General features: G+C 49.8%; 3 non-coding genes and 1 pseudogene across 3 annotated transcripts; all 4 read left to right on the top strand.

Annotated features, from left to right (window-relative positions):
• The first annotated feature begins 6,967 nt into the window (after positions 1-6,967).
• On the top strand, positions 6,968-7,173 carry LOC148810242 (U2 spliceosomal RNA; annotated as a pseudogene).
• A 3,203-nt stretch (positions 7,174-10,376) lies between these two features.
• LOC148810241 (U2 spliceosomal RNA) lies at positions 10,377-10,569 on the top strand. The gene has a single exon (XR_016086814.1). It is a non-coding gene; the product is annotated as a U2 spliceosomal RNA (small nuclear RNA).
• Positions 10,570-15,653: 5,084 nt separating this feature from the next.
• LOC148810240 (U2 spliceosomal RNA) lies at positions 15,654-15,841 on the top strand. Its single transcript, XR_016086815.1, has one exon. It is a non-coding gene; the product is annotated as a U2 spliceosomal RNA (small nuclear RNA).
• A 5,410-nt stretch (positions 15,842-21,251) lies between these two features.
• LOC148810239 (U2 spliceosomal RNA) lies at positions 21,252-21,436 on the top strand. Its single transcript, XR_016086816.1, has one exon. It is a non-coding gene; the product is annotated as a U2 spliceosomal RNA (small nuclear RNA).
• The last annotated feature ends 614 nt before the right edge of the window (positions 21,437-22,050 follow it).

Below are 22,050 nucleotides of genomic sequence, written 5' to 3'. Positions count from 1 at the left end.
GACCTGCAGGGGGCGCTAAACCATCTGGCAGTTTTTGCCAAGGCCTCTGGGGCCAAACTGAATAGAGGGAAGAGCCACATTAAATTTTTTGGCAGGTGGAGAGACAGACAGGATGGAGTGGGGGGGACTACAAGTGTGCAGGGGCCCCTTGAAAATCCTGGGTGTGCATTTTAAAGAGGAAGACACGGCCAATTACAACTGGCTCGAGAAGTTGGAGAAGGTACGCTTGGGGTGGTGGAAGAATAAGGGTCTGACTTATGTGGGGAAAGCCCTTATCATCAAGATCGAGGTGCTGGCGCTCTTAGGGTACTTGGCCTCAGTTTACCCCATGCCTTTGAGGCTCAATCGATATTTGACGAGGGAGGTTTTCTGGTTTATGTGGGGCAAAAAATATGAATACATCGGGCGTGTGGACATGTGTCGACCCATTGAGGAGGGAGGAAGGGGGGTTCCATCCTTGCCTGCTAAATTGTCCTGTCTTTTTGTTTCATCGTTGTGTGCGGCCTCAAAGAGGCCTGTGGAACATGTGGGGGTTTATTTTGTTCGGTTTTGGTTGGCGGGAAAGTTGAGGGGGGTTTTTGAGTGGGACAATAAGGCGCCCCATGGAGAAGACATGCCCTGGCACTATCGTCAGGCCTACCGGTGGATCGGCAAGCACGCACAGGGTCTGGAAGGCAGAGTGTTGTCCGACCACAGGGCCTTGTACGGGACGGTGATGGCCAGAAGCACAGCGGACCTGGTCGGGGGGCTGCCCAAAGACGTGTGGAGCCGGATCAAGCCCAGAGGGCTGCAGCACGACCTGATGGATCTGAACTGGTTTATTGCATGGCAGCGGCTCCCTGTGCGAGAGCTCTTGCATCGCCACAAACTGACTTTGCAGACGCACTGCCCGAGGGCGACGTGTAATAAGTTGGAGTCCATCCGCCATGTTTTTTGGGACTGTGTGTATGCGGGGAGAGTGTGGGCAAAATGCAGCCTATTGTTTGGAATGATTGCTTTGAATTTTGTACTTACTTTGAATGTGGTTTTATACGGTTTAAAGAAAGAAGTGTATCCCCGGGAGACGACTTGGGTATTGTGGGTACTCATGAGTCATGTGAAACTGGAACTGTGGAAGGCGCGGAATTGCCTAGTCAAAAATGGGGTTCAACTAAGTGTGACGGGGTTGTATAATAGACTGCTGTACCGAGTGAAATGTGAAATCATCTTAGACATCCGTAAAAGAGGACTCCACGCCACAAAAGAAAGGTGGAAGGGGTTAATGGTACATTGTATGTCTTAATTTGGTTAGCAGTGTTTTTTGTTTTGTTTCTTTGGTATTGTTTCTGCTTTGCGTTGCACTGTTATCATTAGTTTTTTTTTCTGTAAATAGTTTGTGATTTTGTTATTTTTGTAATAAAAAACAAAAAAAAATCCGCTCCCTCTCTTAATTTAATGGTATATTAACTGTTGGTTCCAGCGGAACGCCCGCACGTCGGTACGCGCCTTTAGGGGCATCGCTTCTCAGCCTTTTGGCCAAGATCTGAAAGTACGTGGCATGCCCGCGGCTTGACGACTTGGCTGGGGGACCGAGATGGCAGCGACGGAGAGGAGAGAGGAGAGCATCGGCGGCGGCGACTTAAGAGAGGGAGCGGCGGAGAGGACGGAGGGATGGAGCCGGCTCCTGGAGATGACCCCACTACAGCAGGGAGGACCCTGGCTGGTGAAGAAACTGGAGCTTTGGGAAGAAGACCTGGAAGAGAAGAGCGGAGAAATTATGCAGCAGTTGCGGCTTCGGCTGGAAGAGGTTCTTCGGGAAGGCCATTAGAGGGCGCCAGCAGTAAAGAAGGTCAACTGAGAAACACCATTCGTTTTGTACAGAAGGAAGAAGCTGGTGAGAGATTTCTAAGAGACAGAAGTATTTGGCGAGGAGATAGTCCTTGGGTTTTTTGGATTAGGCCCTGAGGATGTGTATTGTCTACAGGACTTTCTAGGGAAAAAGACATATGACCTGTCTTTGTCTAACAGAATGATATGTAGCAGAGTGTGGGAAATGGTTAAAAACAACCGAGACAAGAAACCACTGAGTGACTATGTTGTGGAGCCACTTTTTGTAAGGGAGAATAGACCTTTAACGGTACACATGTTTAACCCCTATGTGCCAGAGGAAGATGTAGAAATCTTCCTAAGAAGATTTGTGGACATTACTGCAAAGAGCACGAAAGTTATAGATAGAAATAGATACTGGACAGGGAAAAGGAAGTATTTTGTTCGTCTGAGAACTATCAGCGCTCAGGAAGACGGTTTTTTGCACCCTCCAGCAACCTTTTATATTGGAGTCAATCGTGGATATCTGCATTATCCGGGACAACCCTTGACATGTAGAAGGTGTGGTAAAGAGGGACATTTTGCTGCAAACTGCAAAGAAGTAGTTTGCAGAAAGTGTGGGAAAACAGGACATGTTGGAGCGAGCTGCAAGAAGGGAAAGACCTGCAACCTGCGTGGGGAAGAGGGTCATTTGTATAAGGACTGCCCTCTGAGCCATACTTCGGTAAGCAGGGAGGCGGCAGGGGGCGTGTCTGGGGTTGCTGGGCCTTCTTTGTCCCTCTCTGTTCCAGGTCCAGAGGACGGAGAGGAGGCGACTGAGGGGCTGGACGGAGCAAAGGAGGAGACAGGCGGAGAAGTGGCAGAAGGAGGGACACAGAAATTGGCTGAAGTCCAGGGTCAGGAGAATGACAGTCCCACCCTGGACCCAGAGGTAGACCAGGAAGAGATTCCAACAGCGGTTGAGGACATTGCAGCTCGGACTGCTAAAAATCTGGAAGCAATGCAGGACATTATGAGTACCATTCAGCAAACCATAGGCGAGAAGGAAGGGGGAACGGAATGGTCTGGAGGGGCTGTGAAAGAAAATTAGAAGGAGGAGAGAGTAGTGAGGAGGTCTCAACTCCCGAGGTGGTAGCTGAGACAGCCCCTCAAACAAGTGGGGAGTCTGAGAAACAGGTGGAGGGTGTTTCTGGTCATAGTAAGCGTCCTTGTGGGTTGGTAGGACTCAGTTCCTGCAACGACAGATTTTCTGTCCGAACAGAAAATTAATGATGAGGGCCAGATTGATTTCTCATCCTTCCCTATTGTGGCAAAATTAGCACAAGAGGGGGTGGTTTTTGAGATAGAGGGCAGGAATTTAATTAGGATAACAAGTAGAGACCAGAAGACAGCCATAGCTGCACAGCAGGCCCTAGTTGAATTAATCAAGGACAGGGAAACTCAAAGGGCTGGGGACTCAGCTAAAAGAGACCGCCAGAAAAAATTAGGATTTACTACGGAAAGTGAAGCAGGTAGGGAGTTTTTGGAGACTTGACCTTGAGACCACCAGTGCTTTCTTAAAACAAACCACATGGGGTGAGATACCCTAAAGGTATTGAGAAAATTAAGGATATTTTAAAACAGTTTAGTAGTGTTAAGCCATTTTTTTTATTATAGTGGGAGGGAAGTCCTAGGGATGGGTCTCGAAGGAAAGAAAAGAGAGGATGTAATTAGGTGTGGGTCTGATCTACAGACCTACATCAAGGAGGGTGAGGGAAAAGCCCAGAAGGCTTGGACCTAACCCCTCAGCATTAACAACTAATGAGTAATATCTTGACCATAAATGTGAGAGGATTGTGAGATACAGACAAGAGAATTGCTGTTTTTGAGTACATTAAGAAATTGAAACCTACCGTGTGTTTCTTACAGGAGGTTCATATTAAAGATGGGAAAGATCTGGAGGCGCTGACTGCCTTGTGGGACCATGGCACCTCAAGGTGGAGCATCGGAAGCGTGAACTCCACAGGGATAGGGATCCTTTTTGGGGATCCTCAAGTGGAGTGTGGAGAGGTGAGGGTGAGTGAGCCAGGTAGGCTGTTATACGTGGATGCAAAGATTAACAGTCTGGATTTTAGGTTTGTGTGCGTATATGCGCCAGCTGCAATCTGGGAGAGCAGGGATTTTTTAGCCAGCTTGAGTCCGCTGTGCGTCACGAATAGGGTGGTGGTAATAGGTGGAGATTTTAACACAGACAGATAACGAGAAGGATGGGGATGCCAGGGTGGTGAAGGACATGGTGCGCATGTACAACCTGAAGGATTGTCATAAAGAGGGCAATCCATCCGGGGTGGGATGCACCTGGAGTAATACTAGAGGTGTAAGAAGGAGGCTGGATTATGTCTTCGCCTCCAGTAAGATTAAAGTGGAGAATGCTAGAGTGACTCCAGTATGGTTTTCGGACCATTGCATGTTGAATATTGAGGTAGAGGATTTTGGACCTAATTTTGGCAGAGGAGCGTGGAGGTTAAATTGTGCAGTGTTAGAAGAAAGAAGCTATAGAAGGATGATGGAGAGGACATTAGAAAGGCTTTTGAGTAGAAAGACGGAGGGTAGATCTTTGGTGGAGTTATGGGAAGAGACCAAAATTGTAATAGGGAAAGTTTCCAGGAAGTATTGTAGGGAGAGGAGGAGGAAGGAGAGGGAGGATTTGGAGACATTGGAGAAAAACTTAGAGACAGTTTATGATAATGGAGATGGTACGGCGCCCCCAGGTGAGGAGCCGGTACAGCAGATTAAGGATCTCGTAAAACAGGTAAAAGAACATCACAAGAGAAGAGCAAGAAATTTTCTTTTCCGGGCGAGAATAGAAGTCTTGGAGCACTATGAGAAGTGCTCCACATTTTTCTTTAATAAAGTTAGGAAAAGGCAGGAGAAGAGGGTCCTGTATGCAATTACAAGCAATAGTGGTGAACAGATCTCAGATCGAGAGGGAATGCTCCGAGAAACAACAGTTTTACGAAGATCTTTTCTCGGAGAAGACATGTGAGAGGGAGGCAGCCAGAGCAGTGCTCCAGACACTACAAGTGACTCTGTCGGAAGAAGAAAGGGATGGACTGGAAAGACCCTTGGAGTTGTCTGAGCTGGAGGCGGCGATGAGATCGTTAAAAAAGGGGAAGGTACGCGGTGGAATTTTTTTTGGAACCTTTTGGGGGATTTTAGGTCCTTTCCTCTTGAGATTGATGGAAGAGATTTTTAATAAAAAGTTTATGGGACAGTCTTTGAGGGAAGGAATTTTAACTTTGGTATATAAGAAAGGGGATCACACATTGTTGAGAAATTGGAGACCTTTAACACTATTGTGTGTAGATTATAAGATAATGGCTAAATTGCTTGTCCACCGCTTGTCGTCTGTGATGCCCACTGTAATAGGAAGGGACCAAACTTGCGGAGTGAAAGGGAGGTCAAGCAGATGGACTTTGCAGCTATTAAGAGACACTATAGAATGGGCAGAACAGAGGGGTGTGCCTTTAATATTAGCTAACCTAGACCTTGAAAAAGCTTTCAATAGAGCCTCTCATGAGTTTTTGTGGCTGGTACTAGAGAAAATGGGATTTGGCCCAACCATGATAGGTTGGCTCCAGACTCTATATAATAATGTAGGCAGCAGAGCAGCGATAAATGGTTGGCTGGGAGATTTAATTCATCAGAAGGCAGGGGTGAGACAGGGCTGCCCTCTCTCGCCAATTTTATTCGTAATGTATATGGAGCCTTTTGCATCTGCTATTCGAGGTGATAAAAGAATAGATGGTTTGGTATTACCAGGAAGTGGAAGTGAAAGACTTAAATTGACAATGTACGCAGATGATGTGACGTTATTGGTAGGAACCACTTCTAGCTTGAGTTTTGCTCTAGAAATTTTTGAAGTTTTTTCGAGGGCATCCGGTGCACGTTTGAAGGCAGCGAAAAGTACTTTTAAAACTTTCAGCTCCAGTGAAGTATCACAGCAGTGGGTTGGCGGTTTTATTTTGTGCACAGGTCCTATAAGGATTTGGGGACTTGATTTTCTGCGAAGAGGCTCGGGATATTGTAATTGGATTTCGAGAATCGGAATGGTGAGGAGGAAATTGGGTCTTTGGACAAAGCTAAGACTGACTCTGATTAGGAAGGTGCTAGTATTGAAAGTGGATATTTTACCACTCCTTGTTTATTTGACATATGTTTATCCTCTGCCGGCAAAGCTCAGTTGCACTTTGGTCAGCGAAGTGTTCCGTTTCATTTGGGGTGGTAAGTATGAGTATATCAAGCGAGTGGATATGGTTCGACCAATAGAGCAGGGTGGAAGAGGTGTCCTGGATTTCCCATTAAAGTTGGACTGTATTTTTGTGTCCAATCTGTGCCTGGCCTTAAGCTCTCCTGTGAGTCATGCGCACCAACATTTTATGCATTTCTGGTTTGCGCAATGTGTGAGATTTTTGGTGTCATGGTCAAATGTAGTGCCGCATGGAAGTGATCTCCCTTGGCACTATAAACATGCTCAAACGTGGCTAAAGAGATACTGGGACAGAGGGGAAGTATCGATAATACTGAATCATAGACTGCTATATCAGCATCTGATAGACGCGATTAAGATCCCAATAGAGTGGAAAGGGAAGAAGGCTGTGTGGCCTAGAATCCAACCACGGGATCTGGAACACAGGCTCGTCGACCTCAACTGGAAGATTGTGTGGGGGCGGCTGCCAGTGTGTGAGGTACTTTATAAGCATAAATTGACGAGGAACTCTGTGTGCCCACGAGAAGAATGTAAAAGCACAGAGACAATAAAACATGCTTTTCTGGACAAAAGGTATGGAAGAAATGTAATAGATTCTTCAGATTGTTGGATGTATCTTTTCATGTGTCGACATCGGTGGTACTGTATGGGATCAAGGGGGGGGTTAAAAGGGGTAGTGTCAATTTCCTGTTATGGTTCCTTATCAGTATGGTCAAGGTTGAGTTGTGGGACACAAGAGATGTTTTAATTCGTAAGGGCAAAGTAAGAACGGTTAATAGTATCTATCAGCAAATAGTACACAAAGTCAAATTTCGACTTAAAAGAGATGTACAGAAATGGGGATATCACGCAGCTTGTGTTGAAACTGATGTATAATGATACTGGATGACACCTTGAATTTTGTCATGGAAAATTGATTTTCTAATTTTGCAATAAAAACAAAAAAAATCTGTTCTTATCAGTTTAATATATGATACGTCCCCGTATCAGAAGAAGGGGACATCGGGGGACCACATATTAAACGGATTTTTGGAACAGGGAGCTGGATCAGGAGCTTGCTCCGTCCTCTCCACGCATCGGCCCGGTATTGCAGCGCCTCCGGGAACGGTGCACTACCTTCTCTCAGCGGTGAAAAGACAGACGTAGCTAGCAAGGCTTGTGTGTGTGTGTGTGTGTGTGTGTGTGTCCGTCCCTGTCCTTGCAGGCGGGCCCCTTTCAACAGCTGGGCTTTTTCCCTCCAAAAAACTTAGTATATCCACCTTTTCTTTCTTTTTTTTTTGGCAGGCAGGCATGTGTGCGTACGTGCTCATGTCCCCGTCCCTCCCTCCTGAGAGAGAGCTGCCCCTTACCTCTGCCCGCAGGTGCTGGCAATCGGCTTTCACTTGCAGCTGGTTGGGCACAGCTGCTGCCGTTGGGAGGGGCCTAAGCTAAGGAGGCCGGGCGGCTGGCACCCCCCGCGGCTGCGGTCGTTGTCGGGCCGTTGACAGAAGATCAAAGAGCAGGGCCCCCGCCCGGGACTGGCAGGAAGGCAGACAGAGAGGGGGAGCAGAGTCCGGCGGCAGGCCTCTGGCTGCAGGGAGGCCAGCAGCTGCGCGGGTCCCGGGCTCCAGAGGAGTTGGCCTGCGCCACTGTGCGCCAGCGGAACGCCCGCACATCGGTCCGCGCCTTTAGGGGCATCGCTTCTCGGCCTTTTGGCTAGGATCAAGTGTGTGGCTTGTCCGCAACTTGCGTCTTAGCCAGGAGAAAGGGAGAGACGGATCGTTTTTTTCGGGGACACTCGAAGCCTTTTTTTGCGTGGCGGTTTTTTTCCAGCCATTTTTGCGACGATGGAGGGAGGATTCTTTTCAAGGGAAGGAAGAGTGCGACATGCTGTATGTTTTGTGCTACGAGACGACGGGGAGAGGACGGAGTTCATTTCGAGGAAGAGGTGATCAGCAATGCCCTGCACCTGGAGCCTGAGGACGTTTTCTGCTTACAAGACTTCCCGGGTAAGAGGCGTTTTGATCTTTTGCTTATTTCAGAGGACCTTGTTAGGAACATTTGGGCAGTAGTGAATAGAGGGAAAGAGGAAAAACCCTTTGTGGATTATTATGTGGAACCTTTGTTTGCCAGGGAGTCAAGATCTCTAACAGTGGCAATGTTCAACCCCTCTGTGCCTGAAGAAGACAGTCTGTTTTTTGAAGCGCTTTGTGGATATTCAGGGCATAGGGGTGAAGATAATGGACAGGAAAAACTTTTGGACAGGGAAGAGGCGTTTCAGAGTGCGTTTTAGAGCGAATGGGTCAGCTCTGGACGGACTTTTGCACCCACCTGCATCGTTTGAGATAGGCCCCAACAGGGGGTACTTGTTTTATTACGGACAGCCCTCGGTTTGCAGGAGATGTAGGAAAGAGGGGCATAATGTGGTGGACTGCAGGGAGCGAATCTGCAGAAGATGTGAGGGAGTCGGTCACCTATCTTCAGAATGTAAAGAAGAGAGAAGATGTAATTTGTGCGGAGGTGCAGGACATGTATTCAAAGACTGTGCTTTACGAAAAAGGTCTTTTTCAGAAGTCGTTAGTGGTGCTGCAGGTGTAAGACCAGGTGCTGCAAATGAAGAGGGGAGACAAAGAGAGGTGGATGAAGTTTTGGAAGGTGCGGGCATTGTTATTGGTGGGAAGGCTGACAATGGAAAACCTGGAAAAAAGGGAAACCGAAGGTTTTCACAAAGTGGAAGCTTCTTAATGGAAGGCCAAGAAGGGGAGAAAACTGGAGAAGTGGTGAGAGGCAGAAGCGGGGGCGGGGCTAAATGTGCATATGCAGATTGAGCCTACAGATGGAAACCTTTCTGAAAGGGATGTTTTTTCTGAAATTTCAGAGATGCCAGGGCTAGACCTTTTAAAAGCAGTTGTGAAAGAAGTGGGGCAGGAGGTGCAATGTGTCCAGGAAGCAGGTTGGGGAGAGAGGATGGAGGAAGAGGAAGAAGGGCCATCTTTGTCAAAAAGGTCCATAAAGAGGAAGGCACAAGGGCTCAGAGGCTTTAGTGGCTAAAAAGGCAGATAGAGGTACTGAAGATTTATCACTGAGTGATATACCTGTCTCAGAGGCTCTGGAGGCGGTCTACACACCTGAAGAGGGTGAAGTCCATGATGAGGAACTTGTTGTGTCCCAGTCCGGAGATTGCTCAGTATCTTTAGGAGCTTCTTGCATACCTGAGACGGATGAGAGTAATCAGGCACTTACCGGAAGTGGGGGTGTTCAGGCTGAACGGAAGCTGGGGAGTGAGGAAGGCCTTTGTCTTGACTCGGACCTCCCCAGAGACTTCATCGATCTATGTAAATGGAATGAAAAGTGCCTTTTCTCCGATTTAGTAAAGCAGTGGAGGAACAATCCCGGGAAGGCAAAGGAAGCCTTTGCTGTGGGGGTTTACAGAAAGGATGGAAGGTATATGAAAAAGTTAGAGGCCTCGTCAGTTTTTTTAAAAAAGTGTGAATGGCAGAACGGAAATGTGAGGTTCCCGAGCAAGGCGGGCGGACTCAAAAACATACCCAGAAAGTTTCCGGGAGTGAAACTCGAGAATTACGGAACAGCCAGGAGAATCACAAAATTGTCTGTGAGTGGTTATCAAGAATCGGAAGTGCGGGACGGTTATATAGCGGCGATAGCCATCATAGATAAATGGGAAGAAAAGATGTGGAGTGGCCACTTGGCCGTGGAGATCCTTGCATCGGGCACCGGGGGACTGGGGGGGCGGGGTGATTTCTGGGTAATTGGTTATTGTTATGGAAGAGACTTCCAGTAAGATCTGTACTATACAAACAAGTTGACCACACAAGTCGGGTGCCCCCGAACTGGATGTCATGGCGAGGAAAGCATCGAACATGTTTTTTGGTTGTGTAATTTTGCACGAGAAGTGTGGGAAAAGAGCAAAACTGTTTTGGGGGCTATAGATAATACTTTTACAGTGAACCTTGCAACAATAATGTTTGGTGTAAGGAGTGGGGGGAGAACGAAAGAAATGGCTTTTTTGTTATGGTTTTTAATTAGCTTTGTGAAAATTGAACTATGGGCTGTGAGAAATTTGTTGGTGAAGAAGGGAGTGACATGTGATGTGGGAGGGGTGTGGAATAAGGTATTATGGGATGTCAGATGTATGGTGGCCGTTGATAAAAGGAAGTGGAGTTTCCATGCAGTTAAAGAAAAGTGGAAGGTATTGGCAGATATCTAAATACTGGTGTCTTATTTTATTGTAATCTTATGTCATGATAGGTTTCCTGCAGTTGTTTTGTTTTGTTATTTTGTGCTTCTGTATGTTTGTTTTTGGTGATTGATGAAGTCTCTGAACTTTTTTGTTACCTTTTGATAAAAACCAAAAAAAAAATCTGTTCTTATCAGTTTAATATCTGATACGTCCACCCATCGGGGGACCACATATTAAACGGATTTTTGGAACAGGGAGCTGGATCAGGAGCTTGCTCCGTCCTCTCCACGCATCGGCCCGGTATTGCAGCGCCTCCGGGAACGGTGCACTACCTTCTCTCGGCGGTGAAAAGACAGACGTAGATAGCAAGCAAGCGAGGTGGACTGGAGCTCCTTCTTCTCTGGTCTCGGCTCTCGTCCATCTGTGTGTCTCTGTCTCTCTCTTTCCCTCCCCGTCTCCGTCTCCGTTCCCGTGCTCCCTCCGTGCACTCTCGCGCCTCGACTCTCTCAGCAAGCAGGCCGGCCCCCTTTTCGGCTCCTGTGCGTTTTCCCTTCAAAAAACTCCAGGGAGGCAGACGTGGCTTGTGTGTGTGTGTCCCCATCCTTGCAGGCGGGCCCTTTCGACAGCCAGGCGTTTTCCCTCCAAAAAGCTTAGTATATACACCTTTTCTTTCTTTTTTTTCCTGGCAGGCAGGCGTGTGTGTGTCCCCGTCCCTCCCGAGAGAGAGCTGCCCCTTGCCTCTGCCCACAGGTGCTGGCGGTCCGCTTTCGCTTGCAGCTGGTTCGGCACAGCTGCTGCCGGTGGGAGGGGCCTAAGCTAAGGAGGCCGGGCGGCTGGCACCCCCCGCAGCCTGCGGTCGTTGTCGGGCCATTGACAGAAGATCAAAGAGCAGGGCCCCTGCCCGGGACTGGCAGGAAGGCAGGCAGGCAAGAGAGAGGGGGAGCAGAGTCTGGCAGCAGGCCTCTGGCTGCAGGGAAGCCGGCAGCTGCGCGGGTCCTGGGCTCCAGAGGAGCCGGCCTGCACCACTGTGCACCAGCGGAACGCCCGCGCTTCTCGGCCTTTTGGCTGAGATCAATCAGTACATGGCCTGACCGCGGCTGTGCGACTCGCCAAAAGACCGTTGAAGAGAAGACCGGAAGGACTACCACCCGGAGAGGACTGCGCTGCTGGATTTGGACCTTGGATTTCGCCTGGACTACGCTTTGGTTTTCGTTTTCTTGGATTGGACGTTTGGATGCTCGAAGACCCCGGCTTTGGCGAGAAGGCTGCTTCGGCAGCCGCAAAGGTTGGGTAAGGATGGCTGCGGACCCCGGGGCGGCGAGGAAGACAGAGGAGGGTCCCAACATCCGAAGACCATCTGCTTCATTTGGAAGTCGGATGGAGAGATGCCGGGGAGGGATGCTTTTGAAGAAGAGATCCTCTTCGGGATCCTGAAGCTGGATGTCGCGGAGATCAAGTGCTTGCAGGGGAATCGGGTGCAGCGCTACATGCTTCCTTTGTGGAGGAAAAAGGACACCGCAGCGCCTCGGAGAAGATCGCGAAGGCTATTGAAGGTGGCAGGCTGGGTAATTATAAGTGTGTGGGGTTGCAGAACAACAACGAGAGGTCAGTAATCCTACACGTTTGACCCTTTCATCCCTGACAGTGACGTCACGACCTTTCTCCGCTGTTACGTCGACGTGTTAGAGCCGCCAAGGATCATCATGGACCCGTACAAGGTTTGGACGGGGAAGAGGCAGTACCACGTCGAGTTGCGGCCGGACGGCAGAAGCAAGGAAGGGTTTGCCCACCCGCCTGCCACTTTCGCGATCGGTCCAGGTAGGGGGTACCTCTTCTATGGGAATCAGCTGATTGGGCATCGGGAGGCAGATTGTACCACGACGGAATGTGGGAAATGCCATCAGCGGGGCCATCAGGCAGGCAACTGCCCGGTAAAGGAATGTTCCTTGTGTGGCAATACCGGCCACTTGTACTGTAACTGCCTTCTCAGGAAAGCCGAGTTCGCCAGAGCCATTCATGACAGAACAGGTTTGGCTGTAGGAGAGACGGAGTCAGAAGGCAGCGAGACGGGAGACAGCGAGGACGAATGCCAGGACGGCGGTGGAGGAGCCCCTGGAGAAGCCGAGAAGGACAGTGAGTGGACGGTATTGGCGAAGCCGAGACGGAAAGGGAAGGGGAAGGTGAGACGGCAAGAGGAGGGCGACGACGACTCGCAGGAGGGACCATCACGGGTAGCAGGTGGGGGAGGGCAGGGAGACAGAGCTGTAGCTTAGGCCTTTCTCCATCGTGCCGAGCCTTTCGGCTGATGGTAGCCCCGTGGTAACGTGCCAGGTTTCCACCCCGGACCGCGACTATTTGCTCCCGCTCGACCCAGGCTCTAGCCCCAACCCTAACCCCGACCGCGGCCGCAGCCCCATTCTCGATCCCGGGCCCGATCTCGTCTCCGATATGGAGGTGGCCTTGAGTCCAGTCCCTTTGGTCGCCTTCATTGACAAGACAGACACTGACAGTTCGACCTGGGGGACTCGCACGGTGAGGATGCCCACTTGTTGCGGTCCATGATTGCAGATTTCGGCCTGCGGGACGGATTCCATAACGTCGCACACCACACTTGGGACAACGGAAGGGGAACCTTCAGGTTACTGGACTACGTTCTCACTACGGCGAGCTGGACGACCCTAAGCAGGCAAGCAACCCCTATTTGGTCCTCGGACCATCATATGCTGACAGTCTCCTTTGGTGTTGAGGACCCTCATTTCCAGACAGGTTACTGGAAACTGAACAGACAAGTCCTGCAGGAGGCGAGATACCGGAGGAAGATCGCTACAGTGCTGAGAGACTGCACGGAGAGGAGGGAGGCCTTCAGTTCGGCAGTGCACTGGTGGGAGTCCTGCAAGCGCACCATCTCGGTGCCGATGAAAAAGTATTGCAGGATCCACCAAAGCATGGAGGAACGCCAGTGCACCAAGCTCCAGGAGGAGCTCGAGGCGCTGTATGCTCAGCTGAACCGAGGGGGCGCTTACGACGGTGAGACGACCAAATCAGGAGCCTGCTTAGGGGTAAGTGGCTGCAGTGAGCCAAGGATTTTCTTTTCAGGCTACGTGGAGTCTGGAGGGAGAACGACGAAAGCTGCTCGTCCCAATTCTTCGGCGCCGTGAGGAGGCAACAAGAGCGAGGCTTCTTTGACGGCGTTCGGAGGACGGACGGGTCTGTAGCCACTTCCATACCTGGGATGGTGGAGTGTGCCACAGAATATTACAGCAACCTGTTTGATGAAAAGGAGACCGACGCCGGCATCAGGAGCAGGCTCCTGGACGGAGTGGAGCCGGCGGTAGACGACCCCGCTGCTCTGGGCGGGGCAGTGTCAGGGGCAGAGATCAGAGCTGCCCTGTTGGGTATGAAGAAGGGCACTGTCCCTGGCATAGACGGTCTACCGACCGAGTTCTATCTCACCTTTCTTGATCAGCTGGAGCCGTTCCTGGTGCAGGTGTTCAATGAGGTGCTGGATCGTGATGGGCTCGGTTCCACCATGAAGATCAGTGTCATCTCCCTCATCCATAAGGAGGTGACAAGGCAGACCTGGGCATCTGGCGGCCAATTCAGCTCCTGTGCACTGACTAAGATCTTGGCCAGGGTGCTGGGCGGCCGCCTGAGAACAGTGATGCCGGCCTTGGTGAAGGCTGACCAGACGTGTGGCGTGGCAGGCCGCAAGATCAGCTGGACCCTGCAGCTGATCCGCGATGTCATCACATGGGTAGAAGACAGAGGACTGCCGCTCATGCTGGTGAGCCTGGATCAGACCAAGACCTTCGACCGAGTTCATCATGAGATTCTGTGGGCACTCCTGAAGAGGAAGGGTCTGCCGGACAGGTTTGTCGGCTGTATCCAGACCCTGTACGACGGGGTGACATCCCGGGTGTGCGTCAATAGAGCGTTGGGTGAGCGTATTCCAGTGCGGTGTGGTGTGCGACAGGGCTGTCCCTTCTCGCCCCTGCTGTACGTGATCTTCATCGAGATCCTCCTGGACCAGATTAGGAGGGATCCGGAGGTGGATGGGATCCTGGTGCCAGGTGGAGGAGGGCAGGTGGCGAAGATCGCAGTGTACGCAGATGACGTCACGCTCTTCCTGGGCTCTGAAGGCAGCCTGGGAAGGGCACTCAGCATCGTGGAGGATTTCTCGAAAGGTACCGGCGCCCGACTGAACAGGGCCAAGAGCCTGGTGAAGGTATTTGAGACCTGGCCGAGCGAGCCGAGGGACTTCGGCGGTCTGTCACAGACGACTGGGCCGCTGAAGATCTTAGGGGTTGGCTTTCATACCACAGATCCCGGAAGTCTCAACTGGGAGGCCAGGTTCCGGAAAACCAACCGGAAGCTGGGTCTTTGGCAGCAAAGATCGCTGACCTGGATTGGGAAGGCACTGGTCCTGAAGACAGAAATCCTGCCTCTGCTTCTCCACCTGGCGGTAGTGTACCCCCTACCAGTCCGGAAGCGGAGAGATCTAGTAAGGTGCGTCTTCAACTTCGTCTGGGGTCACACCTACGAGCGTGTCAAGAGGTGTGACATGTACAGACTTCCCAGCAAAGTTGGATTGTGCCTTTGTAGCGAGCCTGTGCACAGTCCTGCATGACAACCCGGCCCACCTGTGCAGCCGGTTTGTGAGTCTCTGGTTGGCAGCAAGCATGCGGCACCTGACTGTATGGACCAACACGACCCCTAAAGCTGAGCGGCTCCCGCTGCACTACCGCCACGCAGTGCAGTGGCTGTGGACGCACCCGGAGGTAAAGGAAGGAACAAGATCCCTGAACCACAGGACCATGTATAAGATGGTAAAGACGGAGGAAAAGCCGGCGATCCCGGGTGTGTCCAGGAACATCTGGCAGCGGGTCCAGCCAAAGGGTCTTGACAACAAGCTCAAAGACCTGAACTGGCTCTGCGTGTGGGGTCGGCTGACGGTCAGGGCCGTTATGCATGCGCACGGGCTCTCCAAACAGTGCCTGTGCCCGCGACACGGCTGTGCAGGCGAAGAGACGGTAAGCCACGTCTTCTGGGAGTGTGTCTTCGCCCAGAGGGTGTGGAGATCGTGTGGGACTCTTTTTGCTCAGGTAAGCCCCGATTCCCCTATCTCGCAAGCAGCCGTTCTGAAAGGGATAACCAGCATTCGGGCCAGGAACCGGAAGTTCCTCTTGTGGCTGCTGATTAGCCTGGTCAAGGCTTTCGTGTGGGATGCTCGGACAGATCTTGTAAAGCACGGAGTGGAGAAGCCAGCTTCTGGGATCCTGAAGAGAGTGAAGGAGGAGGTGGCCAGAAGGGTCCAATGGGACATTCAGAGATGGGTTTTGATGCCACAAGAGAGCGGTGGAAGGACTTGTGCACGGGACATTGGCGGGGTGTTTGTGTAGGCCATTTTTTAATGATATGAACTATTTTCTAATAAAAAATAAAAAAACTAAAAATCTGTTCTTATCAGTTTAATATCTGATACGTCCCCCATCGGGGGACCACATATTAAACGGATTTTTGGAACAGGGAGCTGGATCAGGAGCTTGCTCCGTCCTCTCCACGCATTGGCCCGGTATTGCAGCGCCTCCGGGAACGGTGCACTACCTTCTCTCAGCGGTGAAAAGACAGACGTAGCTAGCAAGCAAGCAAGCGAGGTGGACTGGAGCTCCTTCTTCTCCGGTCTTGTCTCTCATCCATCTGTGTGTCTCTCTCCCCCTCCCCGTCTCTGTCTCCATTCCCGTGCTCCCTCTGTGCACTTTCCTGCGTCTTGACTTTCTCGGCAAGCAGGCCGGCCCCCTTTTCGGCTCCCGTGCGTTTTCCCTCCAATAAACTTAGTATATCCCTCCCGAGAGGGAGAGCTGCCCCTTGCCTCTGCCCGCAGGTGCTGGCGGTACGCTTTCGCTTGCAGCTGGTTGGGCACAGCTGCTGCCAGTGGGAGGGGACTAAGCTAAGGAGGCTGGGCGGCTGGCGCCCCCCGCGGCTGCGGTCGTTGTCGGGCCGTTGACAGAAGATCAAAGAGCAGGGCCCCCGCCCTGGACTGGCAGGAAGGCAGGCAGGCAAGAGAGAGGGGGAGCATAGTCCGGCAGCAGGCCTCTGGCTGCAGGGAGGCTGGCAGCTGCGCGGGTCCCGGGCTCCGGGGGAGAGTCGGCCTGCGCCACTGTGCGCCAGCGGAACGCCCGCGCGTCAGTCCGCGCCGTTAGGGGCATCGCTTCTCGGCCTTTTGGCCAAGATCCAGAAAGTACGTGGCTTGACCGCGGCTTGACGGACTGCTCAAAAGGACGAGAAGGGCGGCGGCGGAGCGACAGAGGGCTTGCGAAGAGACGACCTGCAAAGAAGGAGACGGTACCGGTAGAGGAGGAGTCCAGCTGCCGAGAGGAAGAACTGCGGGGAACAGCACTGAGCCACCACTGGAATCGCTCTGGGTTGAGCCCAGGGGGTGAAGGTGGGGCTCCCAGATGACTTCAGGAGCTGGTAGGAGGACGTCGGGGATGGCGGCCGGACCTTCTTTGTCCCACAAGGGGCAAATGAAGTATATGGTGCGTTTTGTGTGTTTTATGTTCAGTCAGAGTGTAAAGAGGTAGCCTGCAGGAGGTGCGGGAAGCTTGGCCACCTAGCTAAGGATTGCAATAGCGCCCTAGTGTGTAATCTTTGCAGGGCTACAGGGCATGTATTCAAAGACTGTAAAAAGAGCCAGAAGCTTTGCGGACATTGTCAGGGAAAAAAACTTACCTGCCAAGGATACAGGGACGTCTGGCGGCGGCCCATGGCATCCCGGGGGATCGAAGAACCTGCGAGAGGAGAAAAGAATTGCACCAGCAGAGGTGGCACCTGGACTTCCGGAAAGGAACAGCTGGGTTGAGGAAAGAGCCGACCCTGATGAGTGGTCGACAGTGGGGTCTCGGAGAAAGCAGGGGGAGGTGCAGGGAAAGGTCTGGGGAGGAGAGGGTACCTTTTGAGACAGACTAATTGATACAATGCTCTGTTGTCCTCCGATGAGGAGGGACCCAGTGCAACTATGGGGAAAGGGTTAGAGGAATCCGTTTCCTCGAGTAAGGAGAATGAAGGTGAGGATGGTTTGAATGACAAGGAGAGTGAATGCGAGAGTGCTTGTGGTTCAGGAGAGGATGTGGGGGGGGCAGCTGGGCCCAGTAAGGTGGAGACAGGGATCATAAAGCCTACTGAGCCTAGGAAGAAGAAAATAAAGAAGAGGTCTCAAAGGTCAAGCTTTTATGAATCTGCTGCGGAAGTCGCAAAACGGGTAAGAGATAGCTCAAATGATGAGTTTGATTTTCATGAGGAGAAGAGAAGCAAGGAAGGGATTTCCACGTTATTTGAGCTGGGGCCATCCCTTCAGAGCTTCGTAGAGCATGAGATCCCGGCTGTAACCCAGGAGAAGAAGAAAGAGGGGGAGAAAGAGGGGGAGGAGTTAGGCAAAAAGCAGGAGGGGGCAGGAGAGGGGGTAGGTAAAGGAAAGAGGGAGAAGGAGAGGTCGGAAGAATCTTCCGGCCAGATAGTTGAGGAAACAAGCCTGGAGACGCATTCTCCAGGGATTTTATCAATCCCTTCCTTTATGATCACAAGCCCAGTCAGCTCTGTTGGGGGTTTAACTCCAGAGCCCTTTGCAAGTATAGAAGGGAATAGCGATTTAGATAATTTACTTAGTCCTAATGGATAGTTTATCCATCTGTACTATTAACGTGAGGGGACTTAGGAAGTACAGCAAAAGAGTTGCAGTTTTTGATTTTTTGAAGGGCTTGAGGGCAGATTTTTATTTCTAACAGGAAGTCCACGTCAAGGGTGAGGGGGACAGTAAACGTCTCTCCAAGATGTGGGGGGAGAAGGCCTCAAGATGGAGCTCTGGTGGAGTTCATTCGGCTGGACTAGGAACTCTCATTGGGAATGAAGGTTTTAATTTGATTAATTCCTTTGTTATCCCAGGCAGAGTGTTAGTGGTTGATGGACAAATAGGGAGGGAGAATTTGAGATTAATCATCGTGTATGCTCCTGCACAAAGAGGGCTAAGGAAGGATTTTTTCACAGTACTGGAGCCTTAAATGACTAATAAGATCATTTTGGGTGGTGATTTGAACGTGGACCTTTCTTGTACTAAGTTGGTGGGGACAAAGAAAATTTGTTCTTTGTTTTCCAATTCTGATCTAGTAGACAGTGTCAAGTAGGATAGTGGAGAGGATAAAAAACCGACTTGGAGTAACAGTCAAGGTGTGGATAAAAGGCTTGATTATGTTTTCCTATCAAGAAGCTTGGAAGTCATTTCATCTACAATTATTCCAGTCTGGTTTTCTGACCATGATCTGGTTAAGGTTGTTTTTAAGGGTGATAAGGTCCTTTTTGGTTCTGGTTTTTGGAACTGAATATTAAGATTTTAATAGAGGATGATTATAAATGTTTGATTACCTCTTGTTGGAAAAAGTGGGAGGTGAGAAGGGTCCTATATGATAATAGTATAGATTGGTGGGAGGATGTTAAAAGATGTATAAAGAGGGAAACAATTAGGTACTGCAGGCGTAGGAAGAAGAAAGAGAGGGAAGGAATTTCTAACTTACAACGCAAACTGGAAGATATGTACAAAAAGAGGAGTAGTGGGATGGGAACAGACAGGGAGGAAATTCGCAAACTTAAGTGTGAGTTAAAAACTTTATATATGGAGAAAGCCAGAAGTTTTCTTTTTAGGTTAAAGAACTTTTCCTTTGATTGTAGCGAAGGAAATCCGTCTTGCCTTTTTAAAATGGTCTGGAAGGACCAAAAAAAGATGGCATTTGAGGGTATTCAGATGAAGGACGGCAGTGTTACTATGGATGCTAGGGAGATGGTGGAGGAAGCCACTAAATTCTACAAAGATCTCAGAAGGGAGTAGGATGAAATTAGAAGAGAATTTGACTCTTGAGGAAGTTGAGGTAGCACTTCATAGCTTAGGTAGGAAGAAAGTTCCCGGACTAGATGGACTCTCGGTTGAATTTTATGAAACCTTCTGGCCCCTAATTAAGAACGCGTTGTGGGTGGATTACAAAGGTATACTGGGTGGGGAAGATCTAGGACCAACAATGAAGACCGGTGTGTTGTCTCTGTTACATAAAAAGGGGGATAAGAGCTGCTTAGGGAATTGGAGACCTATTCAACTGTTGACAACAGATAAGATCTTAGCTAAAATGCTCTGTTTAAGATTGTGAGGTTTTAGCTGAAATTATTGAAAACGATCAGACGTGTGGTGTAAAGGGTAGGTCTTTGCTATGGAATTTACATCTAATAAGAGATACAATTATTTGGGTAGAAGACAGACACTTACCCCTGATTTTAGTAAGCCTTGATCAAGAGAAGGCTTTTGACCGGGTAAGCCATGAGTTTTTATGGAAAGTCCTGGAAAGGTTCGGGTTTGGAGAGAAATTTATTGGCTGGCTGCGACAGCTGTATTCCTATGTTGGTACCCGTGTCAATATCAATGGCTTCTTAGGGGAATTTATTGACATAAGGAAGGGGGTAAGACAAGGATGTCCGCTGTCCCCGCTATTATACGTAATCTATTTGGAACCTATGTTAGAGCTGATTCGTACGCATAAAGAAAAACGGTATAGTAATCCCAGGCAGTAGGGGCCAGCAGGAGAAGCTTGCTGCTTATGCGGGGGACGTAGTTCTGATGCTGAATTCAGAGATGGGACTTTTGAGAGCGATCGAGGCTTGTAACTTTTTGGGGCAGGCAACAGGGGCCAAGATTAACAACACCAAAAGTAAGATTAAATATTTCGGTATTTGGAAGACCCGGAAAGAAACAATTGGTGGACTGAGTTTAGTGCCCGGGCCAATTAAGATATTGGGGGTGAATTTTGCCATATGTGGGTCGGCGCGTTTGAACTGGAACGAGAAAATCAGTTTTTTAAAGATTAAACTGGGTCATTGGAAAGATGTACAATTGTCTTACTCAAGTAAGATAATGGTGGTAAAATCAGACGGCTTATCGGCTCTAGTGTTTTTAGCATATGTTTTTCCGTTACCTTCATCATTTAGGAAAGAGGTTATAAGATCTGTGTTTACCTTCATCTGGAGCAATAAGTATGAGTATATTTGAAGGGTGGACATGTACAGGAAAATAGAGGAGGGAGGGATGTACCCAACATCCCCCTTAAATTAGATGTCATCTTTGTTTCCTGTTTGTGTTAGGCTTTAAAAGTGGACGTGATGCACAAGAGTCAATACTTTGTCAGGCTATGGTTTAGTTGGACTATGCCACAACTAAGACCGATAAGTAACTCAGGTCCCAAAGCAGATGTAACCCCTTGGTATTATAAACATGCAGGGAAGAGGTTGAAAAATCACCCAGAGGGGAAAAATGAGACCATATGTGAACAGTAAAAGGCCCTTTATAACATGGTGAATGAGCAATCAGGTATTGCCTTAATAGGGAAGAAGAAGGAGCATTGGCTAAGGGTCCAGCCAAAAGAACTGGACGGTAGTTACAAAGACCTGAATTGGTTGTGTGTGTGGAATCGCCTCCCGGTAAGGGAGGTGATGTTTACACAAACTTACTAAAACCAAGCATTGTCCATATTCAGATTGTGAGGAAACTGAAACAATAAAACATGTGTTCTGGGAATGCGCAACAGCGAAACGCATATGGGATAAATGTCAACAATTCTTGATGAGTATACAGCCAGGTTTTTTGTTAACCAGTGAGAATGTCATATCAGCGTGGAAGGGTACAGAACAAAAAGGAACAGCAGACTGGGTGTTATGTATTATAATACCCAGACTGGGTAATTAGTATTATTAAACATTTTTTGTGGTCTGCAAGATGTACCCAAGTCAAGGACGATATGAGAAAGATATCAAGATATATATTTTTGAAGTTGTAATGAATTAAAAGCTCGGATTAAAAGAGACCTTTTAAGATGGAAGTTCCACGCAGCGAAAGATAAATGGAAGGGTTTGATTTCTTTATTTTCTGACTTGGATGTACACTGATTGTTTTTTCTGGTATTTCATGTATTGATTCCCCTATTTGAATTTGTTTTGTATTTTCATAATAAACAAAAAAATCTGCTCTTATCAGTTTAATATCTGATAAGTCCCCCATCGGGGGACCACATATTAAACGGATTTTTGGAACAGGGAGCTGGATCAGGAGCTTGCTCCGTCCTCTCCACGAATCGGCCCGGTATTGCAGCGCCTCCGAGAACGGTGCACTACCTTCTCTCAGTGGTGAAAAGACAGACGTAACTAGCAAGCAAGCAAGCGAGGTGGACTGGAGCTCCTTCTCCGGTCTCGTCTCTCGTCCGTCTGTGTCTCTCTCTCACCCTCTCCGTCTCCGTTCCCGTGCTCCCTCTGTGCACTTTCCCGTGTCTCGACTTTCTCGGCAAGCAGGCCGGCCCCCTTTTCAGCTCCCATGCGTTTTCCCTCCAAAAAACTTTTTTCATCTTTTTTCCAGGGCGGCAGGCGTGGCTTGTGTGTGTGTGTGTGTGTGTGTGTGTGTGTGTGTCCGTCCTTGCAGGCGGGCCCCTTTCGACAGACGGGCGTTTTCCCTCCAAAAAACTTCGTATATACACCCTTTCTTTTTTTTCAGCAGGCATGCATGTGTGTGTGTGCGCGTGTCCCCGTACCTCCCGAGAGAGAGAGCTGCCCCTTGCCTCTGCCCGCAGGTGCTGGCGGTCCGCTTTCGCTTGCAGCTGGTTCGGCACAGCTGCTGCCGGTGGGAGGGGCCTAAGCTAAGGAGGCTGGGCGTCTGGCGCCCCCGGCGGCTGCAGTCGTTGTCGGGACTCTGAAAGCCAACACGAATTACGAAGGAGGGTATTCACACCCCCCAGCT

Source organism: Atractosteus spatula, unplaced genomic scaffold, assembly GCF_055471065.1.
Source record: "Atractosteus spatula isolate fAtrSpa1 unplaced genomic scaffold, fAtrSpa1.hap1 Scaffold_101, whole genome shotgun sequence".
Classification (NCBI taxonomy): domain Eukaryota; kingdom Metazoa; phylum Chordata; class Actinopteri; order Semionotiformes; family Lepisosteidae; genus Atractosteus; species Atractosteus spatula.
Note: the sequence above shows the minus strand (reverse complement) of the source record. Positions and strands in the feature narration are given on the sequence as shown.